Below are 8,144 nucleotides of genomic sequence, written 5' to 3' on the forward strand. Positions count from 1 at the left end.
GAGAACACATCCTCGAAGTCTTTCAGGCACTCCGGAATGCCCTCCAGACACACAGAAGACTCCAAGACAGTATTTGCAGGGGAAACACAACACACAGCTTTATAGGAACAGTCATCACATTTCAGACCCCATTTAACAATTACCCCCCTTTCCCAGTCAATTACTGGGTTGTGCCGCTGAAGCCACGGCATACCCAACACCAGCCCTTCAGGTAGATTATCCATAATGAAACATTTCATCTCCTCCGCATGAGAGGAGCCAACCTGTAACACAAAGGTATTGGTGGCATAACGAATCCCCGAACGGGTGAGAGGGGAGGAGTCAATTGCCACAATTTTCAACGGGGTCTCTAACCTGACTGTCCCTATCTTGGCCCTGGAGACGGTGCTGGCACTGACCAGGTTTAGAGAGGAACCGCAGTCCACCAAAGCTGTAGAAAAAAAACGACATTTGTCTACCAGCAGTTCAACATCAAGCAACAGCTTGGGGCATGAGGAAAAAAGTACCTGCGGGTCTGGGCAGCCTCCTCGATCACTACCCAGACCTAGTAGTTTCCCGACGGCTGGGAAGACGAGGGACAGGATGGACAGTCTCTCCTCCAATGTCCTGTTTCTCCACAATAAAAGCACAGCTGTTTATCGTGCCGGCGTCTCCTCTCTTTCTCTTTGATGGATGTGGCACCAATCTCCATGGGGATTGCACTGGCCCCAACTTCCTTGCTCCCAGTGACCCTCTGGCCCTTAACCGTCGATCCATCCGAACTGCCTGTGTCATGGCATCTTCCAGGGTATCAGGAGGCGGATGCAGAGCTAGGGCGTCCTGAAGGCTTTCCGCTAAGCCCCTACGGAATAGACCGCGGAGAGCCGCATTGTCCCAGGTGACTTCCGCTGCTCACCGCCGAAACTCAGAACAATACCACTCTGCAGAGTGCCGACCCTGACGTGCGCTCATCACCATGTCTTCCGCCAGGCGTACTCTATCAGGCTCATCATAGATACGGCCCAAGGCCTCAAAAAACGCATCCACAGTCATACGTTCTGGTGCTGTGGGTGCTAGCGAAAATGCCCAGGCTTGTGGGGCACCTCGCAACAGGGAGATAACTACCCCCACCCTCTGAAATTCTCCCCCGGATGAGCGAGGTCTCAGGGAGAAAAATAATTTACACCCCTCCCGGAACGCTCTGAACTCCTTTTTGTCTCCAGAAAAGGAGTCAGGCAGTTTAACCGGGGATTCAGGGGACGTAAGGGATACATCCCTACTCTCGGAAGACATAGCCCCTTGCATAGTGTTAACCAGCTGCTGCTGGGTATGAGCCATACTGCGCTGTTCAACACTCATCTTTTGGAACATTTGAGAGAGCTGCTTCACTTGCTCTGACAATGCCTGCATCGGGTCCATGACTGCAGCAGACCCACCACACACTCACACACAGGTAGTAACAGAAGGATGAGTGGGGGGGAGGAAAAAGAAATATGGTCGTTTATAATATCACGCTTACCCTTATCTGCAGGGGGGTAGCGTGACCGGTCAGCGGTCCCGGCGTAGGAACTCGGACCACAGGGCTGTCAGCAACACAGACTGGAATATCGCAGGACCTGTGGAGGGGGCGGAGCGCTTATAGAAGCACTCAGAAGCTGTAGGACCTAGCACCACGTGACCTGTGACGTCAGAGGGGGCGGAGCTTATCGCAGGGAAGCTGTAGTGACAGGCAGAGGGCTCAGAAAGCCAGGAGTTTACACAGTAGCAATGGTCTGGCAAGCCAGAAGTCATACACAGGAGAATCAATGCGGTACAGAGTCAGGAAGAACAAGAATGGTCAGGGAAGCAGGAGGTCAGGCACGGGTCAGGCTGCACAGTACAAAATCAGAAAGTCAGAGAGTAGTCTTGGGAAGCCAGAGATCAGAAACACGGGTCGGGCTGCACGGTACAAAATCAGAAAGCCAAGAGACAGAAACCAAAATCCAGACCAGGTCATACACACAACAAACACGGAAAACAGGCGAGAGGCACTTAGCAAAGGCAGGGTCGAACACACTCAGGTATGAAGTATAAACGACAGGGAAGGTTGCTCGCCTGTGGCCATAAATACCCTCCCTGAGACCGAAGAGAGGCTCCAAGCATTAACCCTTCGCTTGTCAGACCAAAATTCCAGATACCATGACACATGTTTTCCGCCGGAAACGCATGTGTTTTTCCCACGGGGGAGTTGCGAAAATGCTGTGGAAATTTCCGCAGCATTTCTGCAACATGGGTTCTTAGCCTCAGTGTGACACACAGCAGCGACCAGGCCCCCGCTGTGAGATCGCTGATCGTGGTGGATCGTCCTGGACCATCTTTTGAACGTTGGTCTCCTGCTGGCCATATTCTAGAATACCCGATGTGTTAGAATTGGGCCACCATCTAGTTGTTTATATTTGGAGAACTGTACAAGGCCAACACAGTGTGCTCCTACAGGCCAAAAGAGATACTGGCATGGTGTTGTGATTCCATCAACAGCTCAGATGCAGCTTAGCTAGTACTGATAGGCAAGAGGACCATCTCTATGTGCATCTGAGCTCCCTTAAATGGCTGGACTTGCCTAAGCACCTCTAGACATCAAACTTCTGATTAATAACTCCAGGATTTCTACTACTCTGTTTCGCAAGGATACAGCAACAAACAATTTGTTGCACTATTCAAGCTTTCATCCACATCATCTAAAGAACAGTATTCCTAAGGGTCAGTTTCTTCGACTCAAAAGAAATTGTAGTGTCTCTGCAGACTTTCGTGAACAAGCAAAAGACCTCACCACTCGCTTCAAGAACAGGGGCTATCCGCAGAAAGTCATCTCCAGGTCCTTGCAATGTGCAAATAGCGTTGATCGGCGTGGCCTGTATGACTGAACAGGATGGTATGTCTATTCCCACCATAACTTTTTGCATTCAACCCAAAGCATATTTCAATTGCAAATCTCGTAATCTCATCTTTGCAATCTTTTGTGACTGCCTAAAAGTGTATGTCGGTCAAACCACACAGGAACTGAGGAGGAGAATGCAGCAATATCTTTCAAATATCTCCACAGCCCAACAGGACTGTGAAAAAAACAAGACCATTTCTTCAGGAGCTTCAGACTTTTTGAGTATACATCAGGGCAGAATCACTAGGTTCAAGGTTATGAGCTTGGAGAGTGTCAACTTGAATATTAGGGGTGGAAACATCATTAATTAGTTGCTACAATGCAAATCAAAGTGGATTTATGATTTACAGAGCCTTTCTCCAAAAGTATTGAATGAGGAACTCCTCTTACAAGATTTTTTAAACAACTATAACCGGAATTATTGTTGTCTTTTTTGCTCTCTTTTGACAGGTGTGCCACACACGTCAGCCTCCCCAGTCAGGAGAAAACACGACAGATTACACAACAATTTCAACACTCAATTTATCATTCCTACTGTACTATGGTCACAGAGTTCAGCCTCCTGTTGTTTTATACTTACCCTGAGGAATATGAACATCTTCCTCCTCTTCTTCTTATCATAGTGTATTGCAGCTTCCCTAATTACTTATACATAGATTCTCTTGTATAGCTAGCCTGGTCCTCTATAATGTCGTTTTTTCTTGGCCATGTAATCCTTCTTCTCTTTTTTCGGGTCCTCCTCTGTTGGAGCCCATCAATTATATATTCCTTCTTTGCCCCTTGCTTGTTTTCTTTTTTTTAACTTTTTTACTTCGTTTCATGTGTCATTGAAAATTAGAAATGCTGTGTCAACTATTCTATGGCTTTATGATCATTAAATAATATTTATCTCGCAAACTTTTCCATGGTATTATTCTTTTCTTTTCCGCTCATTTTTTGCAGGCATAACATTTATTGGGAAAGTGTCATGCTGCTTTTCTTTACATGGGCGCTTTAAGAATCCTATTTTGTACATCCTTTTGGAATTATGCTCTAATATATGAACGTGCATAGCATATTTTCTATACACATTTCCTTCTTTACAGTGTTTCTAAATTCTATAGCGCTAGCATTTAAACAATGCCCTTCATGTCTCTTTGGTCAAACATCATTCCTTGGCATGTTTATTATCTACAAATTATGGAGACCTCTTTATTGTCTTACTCTATATTGGCTCTTTAATTATACAAAGCCTATAAGTAACAGCATGTTCAATGGTTTTCTAGACTCTCCTAATTGGGCTTCAGCACATGCGCATGGATCAGACGTCTTTTATATATAAAATCCTTAGAATTTCCAGCATTTCCGGTTCTTCAGTGGGCTCATTTTCCAGCTCCTCACCTCCAGTACAGCTGATATAGATCTTGTAATTACAGTACAATATATAGATAGTTGAGAATACTCGCACATCACTTCACTGGCCCCTGACGAAGCCACTTGGTGGCAACACGCATTGGGCTTTCATTTAGTCCATCCAACCACGCACCAACAAACTGGTCTTGTGCTATAGGTTTCTCCATGTGAACGTGTCATTGTGGGTAAGTCTTCCCAGCCCTGTATTTACCTTGTACCAACTGGCTTTTCGATCTCTTAATGCTGTACCCTGTTGGATACCAAGCAGGCGGTTTTTTTATATATTTGGTATCAGGCAGAACCATTTGAACTCTGCTGTGCTCAGATACAATTATTACATGGGATTTTTTGGTGATAGGCTATTGCAGTTACTCCAACAGCAGGGAACTCTGGGGCTTCACATGGTATATTATATTAATATTAATTCAATTCATTTTCTTCAAGACCATTTTGTCATGCTCTGATTATCATAATCATGTTTATGTTATGCCAAGATTTGAAATGGGTATATTCCCATCACATTGTTTTTAAATGTTTTTATCATGGTTTGTTTTTGTATATTTCAATAAAATTATTGTGATTTATTTGGTGGTCCCTGATCTTTTGGCTTGTTACTTTTTCTCCTTTTCCATTTCCACTCTATGTGACTGCTGACTTGTGAATTCTCACAGCGCGCATAACGCGCACTGGCAAGATTCTCAGGCTCCACCACCAACAGTGGGCTCATGATTAGATGTGCGTTGCCCCACTCAATACAAATGTACCGAACGAGGCTGGAATGTGGACAGAAGAATGCACATTGCATACTTGTGGTCACATGACCTGCACTGTCACCGGAGAATCCTGACAGTGCACACTATGTGTGCGGTGAGGATTCACAAGTCTGCAGTCACATAGATTAACTGCAGAATTGTACCGAAAGCCTGCCTCACTGTAAAATACCAACTTCTGTTAAGACTGTGATGAGTGTATTCTTGTAAAGAGAGATTATATTACCCAACTTTATGCTTGTGGACCAGTGACAGAGGAGATCACAGACTAGTCTGTAATTAGCCTATCTATAAGGCTGCATTTACACATCAAATGTTTACTCTTCTTCTACAAGACTCAACTGACACCAAGCAAGCATCAGAGACAGAGTTTGAACCATGCAGAGAGAAATGCAATCTCTTTGTCATGAGACTCCACTGTTGCTGTCTAGTTTGGTTGTGTACGTAAGCGTAATATTAAAGAGGCAGTGTCCCAACATTAAAGAAGAAATGTTTTTATCCTCTTAATATATTGCAGTCATCATATTATATAGCATTGTGTGCTTACAATTGCTCATTTTGCCTTTCTACCCAGATAATTATTATCTTTTCCCATTTATGACATCATGTGATTAAAATCTAACTAGCTGAATCCTTCTAAGCTCTATGTAGAAACAGGTGGTCAATTTTCCCTGCATGAGTCATTACTGCAAAAAGTATATGGCAGGGGGGAGGAGGGAGCAGCTGGGTCAGGAGATGAAGAGGGGGATGACTCATGCAGGGAAAAAAGACTTACTGTTTCAACATAGTGCAGAAAAAATAGAGAAAACAGAAGAATCAACTGGGTAGAAAGACAAAATGATCAATTGTAAATACAAAGTGCTATATAATATGATGATTGCAATATTTAAGAGGATAATAACTTTGATGGGATGAAGAGGAGGAGGGCTTTTTTAAAGCCAAGGACTTGAACTGATTAGATCATCTGCTGGCTATACTCTGGTAACATTAAGTGTTGTAAAGTGTTTGTGCACCTTCATCCATGGGTGGTCAGGAGATAAGTCTGAGAAGGGCTTTGGCCTTATTCACAGTAGTGGACAATTATAAGCGAGTGGCTAATGCAACCCTACATTATTGTCAGGAATAGTGATGAGCGAATTTGTTCCTAAATCAATCACCAAACATAAATTCGGCACAAATATAGCACATTTGGATTTGTGATCGGAAACCCGAGCAAAATTTATAAAATCGGTAACATTGGGTAAAAACACGGAAAAATATTTGCGTTGCCACAAAAATATTTTCAGCATTTCAGCAACAATAGTGGTGGTGTATCATGAGCGTTTGGCACGTGTTTGATGAGGGGAGGAGGTTTGCAGCGCTCAGAGGCACCGCGTTCTTGTAAGCAGTCTTTTTTTTCCCTAACTTTGTGTGCACATTGCGGCTAGACAATCAGGGCATAGAAAACACCCACAATGTCCTGACACAACGGCTTGTGTCATTGGCTGCTGAAACCACATGTCCCTCTCCACATAAATAGCAGACATCTTGTTTTAGCGCCATTTTGACACTGTAACAGCGCAGAGAGGCTGCTCCTGATGCTGGCACTGATAACAGCAAGATTTTAGCCAGTTAGGTGGTTGTATATCAGTCAGATATTGTAGCTAGATAGTGTCCAGTGTGGCTGTAAAATTTACCTTCTGAATTTTTTGGGGGGGCCATTACTGAGGTCCACAGACAAAGCCAGCAAGGCACGTGTTGGGCGCTGCATTTATTGTGCTCCATGCATGAGTATGGCACTCTAATTAACTGTCAGGATCCTGTCAGCGTCGGCAACTGACACGGCTGAGCAGGGTGACTTACCCACACTGCGGGAGAGCACGGGTCCCAATACGGTAGTGAAGGTTTAAGCAGACAGGACCTGAGGCACGGAAAATAGTAAGGAGTACCAGGACCTACGATCATGTGACTGCAGGAGGCGGGGCTTAGCATCCTACTACTGCAGATGATGTAATGTACCTACTGCAGGAATACTGTAGTAGAGGAGAGGAAAACGCAGGTCAGACAAGCAGAGAGTCATACACGAGAGGGTGGTGCGGTACAAAAGGGATGAGCAGAGAATAGTCAAGTCACAAGCAGAGAGTCATACACGAGAGGGCGGTGCGGTACAAGAGGGACAGGCAGAACTCGTAACAGGGACAGAACCAGATCAAAACCAAACAAGCAACAAGTTATCAGGCACAAGGCACACGTACACAAGAGGTCAACTAACTCAGCCGAGGGCAGGAGTATAACTGACATCGGACCTAGGTCCAGTGAGCATTAAATAGCCACCATCTGCCAGAAAGAGGCAGAAACAATTAACCCCCGTCTGACCAGGACGGGCCAAAGCTAAGCCCCGTCCTGGATCATGACATTAACATTTTTTCACTAGCTAAATGTGAAAAAGTCTAAAAGTCTGCCGTTTCCCACATTTTAGTTAGTTAGGTAGGTGTTTGTATATCAGTCAGATAGTGTAGTGAGCTACTGTCCAGTGTGGCTGTTAAATTTACCTTCCAACATTTCTTTTTCTTTTTGGACATTGCTGAGGTCAACAAAGAAAGCCAGCAGGGCACGTGTTGTTCACTGCTTCAATTGTGCTCCATGCACAAGTATAGCATCCTAATTCACATGTAGCTAGAGAAAAAATATTAAACAGCCTGCTGTATCCCACCTTGTCATTTAGTGCTGTGGTGATATATAGAGTTGAGCGACTTTTGGTTTTTTAGGGTCGCGTTTCGTTTCGTGAAACCCGACTTTTCCAAAAGTCGGGTCGAGCAAGATCGTCCGATTATAGGGAAAAGTCGGGGTCGTCCCGAAACACGAAACCCAATGTAAGTCAATGGGGAATAAAAGTCGGCAGTGAGAGGAGGACAGGAAACACACCAACAGTGCCCATTTGAATGACAAAAGCATCAATTCTTCTTACTTAAGCTTGTCAACCTTAATTAACTTCATAATCATAGAATCATAGAATCATAGAATCATAGAATACAAGTTACGCACTGAAAAATGGGGGTTATTTGGCTACAGACTGTGGGGGGGGAGGGCTGGCTCCAGGTTTTCAT

Source organism: Dendrobates tinctorius, unplaced genomic scaffold, assembly GCF_039654945.1.
Source record: "Dendrobates tinctorius isolate UK_male_01 unplaced genomic scaffold, ASM3965494v1 ptg000078l, whole genome shotgun sequence".
Lineage (NCBI taxonomy): Eukaryota > Metazoa > Chordata > Amphibia > Anura > Dendrobatidae > Dendrobates > Dendrobates tinctorius.